Source organism: Sebastes fasciatus, chromosome 8 (genome assembly GCF_043250625.1).
Source record: "Sebastes fasciatus isolate fSebFas1 chromosome 8, fSebFas1.pri, whole genome shotgun sequence".
In the NCBI taxonomy this organism is placed as follows: Eukaryota; Metazoa; Chordata; class Actinopteri; order Perciformes; family Sebastidae; genus Sebastes; species Sebastes fasciatus.
The window spans coordinates 31,246,083-31,255,703 of NC_133802.1; the positions used below are offsets into that span (position 1 = coordinate 31,246,083).

General features: G+C 39.4%; 1 protein-coding gene across 1 annotated transcript in view; it reads right to left on the reverse strand.

The window, feature by feature from the left end:
• Positions 1-9,621, reverse strand: part of noc2l (NOC2-like nucleolar associated transcriptional repressor) — a 97,522-nt gene that overhangs the window by 50,085 nt on the left and 37,816 nt on the right. The gene's annotated exons all lie outside the window — the stretch shown is intronic.

The following is a 9,621-nucleotide window of genomic DNA, read 5'->3' on the forward strand; positions in this document are numbered from 1 at the left end:
TGCAAAACACCTACGGCTTTGAATGGGAAGCACACAGAACCGGTTTAACAGTAGTTTTTGAGGAAGCATGGGAAGACACATCTGTGCATGTTTGTGTTTGGGGCTTTGCTATACTTGGTGGTGTTTGATTGCAAAAGCATTGCAAATACTGAAAATGATTTACATTCTTCGATCTTTGTTTGTCTTTCGATGTTGTCAAAGTTTAAGATTTTCAGAGTTCTAAAGGATTAGTTTGACATTTTGGGGAAATAACATGCTTATTGGTTTTCTTGCTAAGAATTAGATGAAGAGATTGACACCGCTGTGTGTAGGATAAATATGAAGTTACAGCCAATTAGCTTAGTGTTTGCATAAATGCTGGAAACGGGGGGAAACAGCTAGCCTGGCTTTGTCTGAGAGTAACAAAATGAACCCACTGACACCTTTAAAGCTCAACAAGGTTGCTGGTTGTAGCCATAGACTGTAACTACAGTATATAAGAAGTGGACGTAGCCACCGTGACGTCACCCATTGGTTTGCAGACTGCCGTTTTGAAGCCTTGAGTTCGGCATGTTTGGCCGTTGCCATCTTGGCTTTTTGCAATCACAAGTGACACGAGAGGGCGGAGCTAAGTACTCTGAATAAGGCATTTCTATTAATTAACTTTCATGAACCGAAAACACTGTGAAAGGGTTAAAGTTGTAAGACGAAAACGCGGACAATACCTGTCAATCACAAGGTAGCCACAACCTAAAGCATCCCCTGCTTTATGGTCTATTTGACTCTAAATGGAACCATAATTTACTAAATGAACATCATGCTGTTTTGAAGAAGACTTGAAACTAGTGACTGAGACCATAAACTCATGTTTACAATGTTTACTGAGGTAATAAATCAAGTGAGAAGTAGGCTCATTTTCTCATAGACTTCTATACAATCCGACTTCTCTTTGCAACCAGAGGAGTCGCCCCCTGCTGGCTGTTAGAAAGAATGCAAGTTTAAGGCACTTCAGCATTGGATTCACTTCTCAGACCCCGGAGGTAAACTTTTATTTAACAGACAAATATGAGAGCGGTATCGATCTTCTCGTCTAACTCTTAGCAAGAAAGGAAATAAGTGTATTTCCCAAAAGGTCAAACTACTCGTCAACATTTAACTTTTTTTCTCTGTTATAAAAGTTATGAGAATATACTGGCGAGTTCAGTTGATGCTCTGGATTATGTTATTTATTAGTTTTTATGAGACCACATGGAACTTTAAAGCAATGCACGTTAAAGGTACAGTGTGTAGCATTTGGCGGCATCTAGTGGTGTGGTTGCAGATTGCAACCAACTGAGTACCCCTCGGCTCACTCCTCCCTTACCAAGACTGTGATGACTGTGGTAACGTGAGCCGCCGAGTGCAAAATCGTAGTAACGCCTTTCGCCTCGCTCAGAGGCCATCCTTACCATAATAACACTACTTTAGGAGCAACAGGAGTCAGATGGCGGCTGCCGGTACCACGGTTTTCTTATTTTCAGGTGATTATACACTAAAGAAAACATAGTTATGAATATTATATTACATTTCTGCTAATAGAACCCCCGAAATGTTACACACTGGACCTGTGTTGTTTCCGTGTTCATGAGGAAACAAATCGTATTGATAACAATAGGATCTAATGGTGACGAGTTTTTACAGCACACAAAAACAATCACACCGTCATCAGAAAATTGTTAAAGCATTCCCGAGGCATAATCCATTCATATGCTCTGTTATTAACATTTATAGGATAATTAAACTGAAGAGACAGACTGTGTGGGTGGAGTATCACTTTAACGTTTATGTAAGTATGTGTTAGGACTTAAAGGTGTGCGTGGACTATTGTGTTCGCATGTCTCTTGATTGCTGTAGCTGTGAGTCACCTCCGCTGCTATGAAGATGCTAATGAGTTTACAACCTGTCTGTATAAATGTGCTCACTCTAGATCCGGGGGCCGGTCAGTCTTCCCAGCATTCCTGCCACTGTGGAGCCTCTCCTTTTCCCCCTGGTGACAGCCTCTGCACAGCCCTTATCAGGCCGTGGAGATGCTGTCACCGTCTCAGGAGTGTCAACTGGACCACTACACCTACAGCGAGAGGCCATACACTTTTTTGACCGACCACTTTAGATAAGGCCGGGCCTGGAATGGAAAACCCCATCAAAACTTATGTATGACTGTACAGCTCATGTCAGGGTGTTCACAGTGAGAATAATGTGGACGGCCTTAAAGTGGAAATGAAACACTGGATGTCGTTAGCATAATTTACAAGATTGGGTTCACCACTCTAAAGAAACATTATAGATTTAATACTGTCAGTGAACCTGGATTAAAATAACAAAGTAATCTAAATTACATTTTTCAAACAAGTGTCGCGCCATCTTGTCCTTGCGTATCCCGTGACATCATGTTCTTAGGTACTACACTTTGTCTATTTGCGTCTGTAGATTTCTCCTAAATTCATCAAAAATTTCAGAAAACTTGTAACACAAAAAAATAATTGTCTTAATGTTAGGGCTGTCAAAGTTAATGCGATAATAACGTGTGTGTAACAAGTGAAAGTACTGGTATCATATCAAATTAGAAAACCTAAAAAATCGATACCAGCCTGTCGGGAACGAGGCTAAATAACGCTCCAAATTTACGCTAAATTTAGGTGAGGGAAAACTGGCATGTCCATTTTCAAAGGGGTCCCTTGACCTCTGACCTCAAGATATGTGAATTAAAATGGGTTCTATGGGTACCCACGAGTCTCCCCTTTAAAGACATGCCCACTTTATGATAATCACATGCAGTTTGGGGCAAGTCATAGTCAAGTCAGCACACTGACACACTGACAGCTGTTGTTGCCTGTTGGGCTGCAGTTTGTCATGTTATGATTTGAGCATATCGTTTTATGCTAAATGCAGTACCTGTGAGGGTTTCTGGACAATATTTGTCATTGTTTTGTGTTGTTAATTGATTTCCAATAACAAATATATACATACATTTGCATGAACCATGAATTCTGCTCTCCACCAGAAAATCCTGAAGGAGAATGTCCGGCCATCAGTTTGTGACCTCAAGCTCAAGCGCACTTGGGTTATGCAGTAGGACAATGATCCGAAACACACCAGCAAGTCCACCTCTGAATGGCTTAAAAAACCCAAAATGAAGGTTTTGGAGTGGCCTAGTCAAAGTCCGGACTTAAATCCGATTGAGATGCTGTGGCATGACCTTAAACAGGCCGCTCATGCTCGAAAACCCTCCAGTGTGGCTGAATTAAAACAATTCTGCAAAGACGAGTGGGCCAAAATTCCTCCACAGCGATGTGAAAGACTCATTGCCAGTTATCGCAAATGCTTGATTGCAGTTATTGCCGCCAAGGGTGGCGCAACCAGTAATTAGGTTTAGGGGGCAATTACTTTTTCACATAGGGCCAGGTAGGTTTGGATATCTTTTTTTCCCCTAATAAATGAAATCATCATTTAAAAACTGCATTTTGTGTTTACTTGGGTTATCTTTGTTTAATATTAAAATTTGTTTGATGATCTGAAACATTTAAGTGTGACAAATATGCAAAAAAATAAGAAATCAGGAAGGGTGCAAATACTTTTTCACGGCACTGTATACATATGTATATATATATTTCAGCTCAATATCTGCAGTAGATATTTAACTTTGATATGGTTCCAAGTAGTGCCTAAGTCGTGCCGGAGGCGTTACAGGCTTGTTCTGCAGAAACTTCTCACAGTAGTTTTTTTCTGTTTCTTTTTTTAAACAGGCGTCAACAGATTTCCAAGGAAAAGACTAAACTTGTCCAACATGCCGTCACAACACACCCCTTTCTTATTGCTAACTTATTATCTGTTACGATCAACTCAATGCGTGACCCATATTTGTTTCTTACCTCTAAATTAAAACAATCTTATGCTTATGGTCATTTCACTAGTTTACTATAATCATATAAACGTGTGGTATGTGACAACAACAGGGATCTGCTGAATTGAGGAGTTGAAATAGTTAATCTGACTTTGACTGATCTTGCCTTCAAAGGAGGGCCGGGGTCCAATTAAGATTCCTCGATGGTCGTCCTGTGTGAGAACTTTGTCACGTCAGATTCTCCGTTGGACACCTGATGTCGGGGGGCCTCATATCCAGGCTCCGTTTTAGTGGCCTGAGGTGTGACTTTAGCACCGCTGCTCTCACCCGCTGAGTCTGGATAAACACAAGCGAGTGACTTCTTGGGGAGAGCCAAAGTTCAACCCACCACACATGGAGGGAATGACATTATGAAAATAGCATCTAGGTCTCTTTTTTTTTAAAACAGATGTGATATGTCTGATTAAATGAAACAGGCGGTTTAAACTTTAAGGAAAACTCAGAGAAGTATAATTTACAAACAGTAGGTACAATTCAGGGTTATTATAGTAAACTTAAACTGAAAGTAAAATGAAAATAAGCAGTAAAAAATAATGTTAGTGAACTGACACTGAATAAAAACTAATATCCTTTAAAAAGAAACTAAACTGAAACTCTATTTAATGGTTAAAAAATGAATAAAAATTAAATAAAAATAAAAATTAATTTTAGTTTTATAGCTTTGATACATCACAACCGAAAAAAGGAAAAGCATTAAACAATATGGTCATTCCTACACAGTTCTCCATCCATGTAGTTTGTAATGTATGTACATAGCTACATACTGTACTTTGATACATTATACCTGGCACTGTCAAAAACTAAATAAAACTACTGTAAAACTAAAACTAAACATTAGGGCTGTTTTAATTTAGAGGTAAGAAACACAGAGATACGGGGGTATGGAAAATATGGGTCACGCATTGAGTCGATCTTAACAGATAATAAGTCAGAAATAAGAAAGGGGTGTGTTGTGACGGCATGTTGGACAAGTTTCGTCTTTTCTTTGGAAATCTGTTGACGTTTGTTTAAAAAAGGTAACAGAAAAAAACTACTGTGAGACATTTCTGCAGAACCAGCCTGTAACGCCTCCGGCACGACTTAGGCACTACTTGGATCCATATCAAAGTTAAATATCTACTGCAGATATTGAGCTGATATATATATATATATATATATATATATCTTTTTTAATCTATCTGATCTAATATAATCCATACTGCACATAATTCAAATAAATACATATATTGAAGGAATGTTTAAAAATACAACATTTTGGGAAATAAGTCCAACTAATGTACCGTGGTAAAACCAGCATGATTATGTACTGGGGGCCGTGTTGTTGGGACTGTCGCTGCTCATTTTTTAGACTAGTTTGTTGTGTTGTTTAGGGTGTACTTGTAAATACTGTTTGACTCTAACAAACTGAGCTGCTTTCTTGTGTTCAGCAAGTCATGATAGGGGCTGTCAATCGATTAAAATAGTTAATCATGATTAATCTCACATTTTGTATCTGTTCATAATGTACCTTAAAGGGAGATTTGTCAAGTATTTAATACTCTTATCAACATGGGAGTGGACAAATATGCTGCTTTATGCAAATGTATGTATATATTTATGATTGGAAATCAATTAACAACACAAAACAATGACAAATATTGTCCAGAAACCCTCACAGGTACTGCATTTAGCATAAAACAATATGCTCAAATCATAACATGGCAAACTGCAGCCCAACAGGCAACAACAGCTGTCAGTGTGTCAGTGTGCTGACTTGACTATGACTTGCCCCAAACTGCATGTGATTATCATAAAGTGGGCATGTCTGTAAAGGGGAGACTCGTGGGTACCCATAGAACACATTTTCATTCACATATCATGACGTCAGAGGTCAAGGGACCCCTTTGAAAATGGCCACGACAGTTTTTCCTCGCCAAAATTTTGCATAAGTTTGGAGCTGTTGCTTCACGACAAGCTAGCATGACATGGTTGGTAGCGATGGATTCATTAGGTTTCGTAGTTTCACATGATGCCAGTATCTTGACTCTAGCTTTAAAACTGAGCCCACTACAACCTACAAGTTGCGTTAATGCGTTAAAGAAATTAGTGGTGTTAAAACCAATTTGCGTTAACGTGCTATTATCGCGTTAACTTTGACCGCTTTAGTAAATATAAAAAACTAAAATTAAACCTTTCTGAAAAGCTGGAACTAAACTAAAACTAACAAATGTACTCTGAAAACTAACTAAAACTAAAATTAAATAAAAAGTAATCATATCTATTATAACCTTTGTACAATGACATGTGTTCTGATTTAAGCAGAAAGGGGCTCAGTTACAAACATTACTGTGGTGAGCACAGACTGACAAACGGAAACATACTAAATGATAAAGTATTTTTTTTAATGGGAAACTATGTGGGCTATTGTTAGGAAACAGCCCATTCAGGAACTATGAGACCCGCCGCATGAAACTGAGTAGGAAAAAATGAATGGGCTGTTTGTCTTTCTAGAAATAGTGTTGCTTTTGGCAAGGCACACAGCATTTCCCCTTCCCGTTGAGCAATGTGACACAAAACTGTTGGGAGTGAGATCTACAGTAGTAATTTAAACTTACCCACAGTTAGACAACACCAATTTACCAAGCCAGTCATCTAATATCAGGCACATTTGCTGCTATTCAGACAATAGCCACACTAGAGTCCCGTAAAGGTGGCTTGAAACAAGCTAGTTCGTACAATCCCATGTACTTTGTCCAACCACATCTAACAAAAGCGTCTAAGACCCTGTTCAGACCTGGTATTAACATGCGTCCTCGGTGTGATCGGATCACAAGTGGACAGATCTGAGTACAGGTGTGAACACACTCAAGACGCATTGAGGACGCATTGAGATTGGATCTTTCAGACCACATATGACCACGCTCTTTTAGCAGTGTGTACGCGAATGCGTCCTGGCCAGATTAAGGACCGCCTACTCTACTGATGTCCAGCTGGGATCCACGGGATCACCACGCCCTTCAGGTGAATAAACAGGCAGACACGGGCGCTTGTCAGCACGGAAACGGCCTCTGTGCTCTACTGTATTCTGTCGGTACAACTGCATTTTATTAAAATATATCTTATCTATAGGCAACATAATCTACAGACTATCAGACTAGGCACGCTAAGTGCATTATTATCATATTGTCAGAGATGTGTCTGTGTTTTTGTTACGCTGCTTTGCGCTGAGCTGACACCCGACCGCCTGTTCTCTCTCTTCCCCGGCTCTCTGAAGCTCTGTACCCCGTTGTTGCCCGGCAAAAGCAGCGGTGCCGGCGGCGTGGAGGTCCGCGGGGACCTTCGGTACAATAACCTTTTATTTTGATGTTAATACAATGTACCAGAATTCACGAATATGTAGGATGTTACTACTGACATTCATGTAATATTACGTCACAACGTCTGCTGTATCAGCCGTGTGTTTACGACGTGTTTATTTGCATTTAGGGCGGGTAAGTGAGATCGAATCACAAGTGGCCACTCAGGATGCATATGGAGACGCATTCTAATGCCAGGTGTGAACAGATGTACTTAAAGCTGTCCACTTGTGATCTGATCACTGAGGACGCATTTGAAAACTGGGCCAAAAACCTGTCATTAAGGGGGGTGTTGCACTCAGTTGTACAAACGAAAAGCGATGGAAGTAGTTGTGTGAAGAAGAAGAAGGAGAAGCTCCAATGCACACTTGGCTAAACGCTGCACTATGAAGGCGTGCTAGTCGGATTATTGGTTTCAGAAAGTTAAAAGAATGGTCAGATGCAGCGTCCCAAATTCTGTCATTGACAAGGTCACTCACTAGTTTTAAAGGTTTCCTGAACTAAAGTGTTGTTGAGTGACCAAAGTCAAGAAAAGATTCATCCTCTGGGGACCTTAAATATCTGGAGCATTATGTTGTAAAGTTTAAGGTTATATATTTTCTAGTATTTTGGGGGCAGAGTTATTCCTGTAGACCCAATCTGGGTTTTGTACTGTAGCTTCACTGTACAATCAATTCTTCCGAAAGAGTTGCATCCTAACTGATAATTGTAATCCTGGTAAAGACCTTTATCTGAAACATCTAACTGTAACTGGATTGACCTCACAGTAAAAAATTCCCAGGCTGTTTTTCCCAGTTGGCCGCCTTCCTGAACACTACGACAGCAGTGAGTCACGCTGCTGCTGCGTGTATTATCAAGTTCATCTTCCTGCTTTTCCATGATGAACAGAAACGTGCCTACGTAAATATAAATGATTACATCATTTCACACGGATCCCACTGTAATCGGTGAAATAATCAGATTGCTTTGACAATACAAGATAAAAACCACCAACTACCAGGTGTAACAGTGTTCCCTCTTAGTAAGGAGTCACAGATACGATCTAAAATATTTAAAAAGACGATTTTTGATTTTCCACTAGAGTTGTGAAATGGGTGTTCTATTTCCTCTTTCTATTTCATTTCTTTCTTTAAACAATATCCTCAGTGTCATATAGAAACACAGGACTCTCCCGGATGGTGTAATGATCCTATTGGATGAAGTTACGCCACCAGTTTCAATTACTTTATAAGTTATTACCATAACTTTGGAGCGTTGTTTAACCTCCTTCTCGGCAAGCTAGTATGACATGGTTGGTACCAATGGTTTTCTAGTTTAATATGATGCCAGTATCTTCATTCTAACGTTAAAACCGAGCCAACTACAACCTCCGAAAGATCAATTGTATTAATGCGTTAAAGAAATTAGTGGCGTTAAAAAGATTTTGTGTTAACACATTATTATCGCTTTAACGTTGACAGCCCTACTACATATCTATCATATTCACTCAACTTATTTGATCTAACATGTGCCTACTTGTTAGAAGTCAAGTGCTTCACATGTTGCTGCCAATGTATCTACATTCTGCAGAACAAACCCCACTCAGTGCAAATCAGGTGAGTGGCAGACATTAACTCAGTGAAATGGAGGAAAGATTTGATCTGTCTTCACTTCACCTACTGATAAAAGACTTTTTCTTTGTTCCCCTTTATGTCACTTACCAAGATGATTTATACTCAGTTACACCACATGCAGTTCAATCAGTATTCTTCATTGATTATATTACTTTGACTTTGTTCTGTGGCCCATCAAACAGGGTTTCAGAGAACAATAAAACAGTATCTGAAAGACTGATCTGGTGACAACGACTCCTCTACAGTTGGCTTAAACAAGCCGATGACTGTTGCTGCCTGAGGTAGATCCGCTTTAACGATCCGGCTGAACAGGTCGGCATTACCTGCCAGCGAGCAACACACGCTTCATTTTACGATCGCAGCAGCTCACCACAGACAATGAGCTCACTAATGAGCAAACACAAGCTGATCATGAGTCCTCCGTCTGATTGATAAGACCACCTGACACAGTCCGTGGAAAATGACATGATTTCTAGTGTGAGTCATGAGTGTTGCAACCTAAAACGTATTATTATTAATTTATTTCCTTAAAGTAAAAAAAGGGGAAAGTAAAAAAAAAAGCTAATTTGATTCTGTTGGAAAATTAACTTTATACAATGTTGGCTGTATTATACGACGGAGTATTAGGGCCATATTGAGGAAAAATAAATAAATCTGAGATTCCGAGAATAAAGTCAAAATATTACGAGAAAAAAGTTGTAATATTATGAGAATAAAGTCATAAGTTTACGAGGAAATAAGTCGTAATATTCCA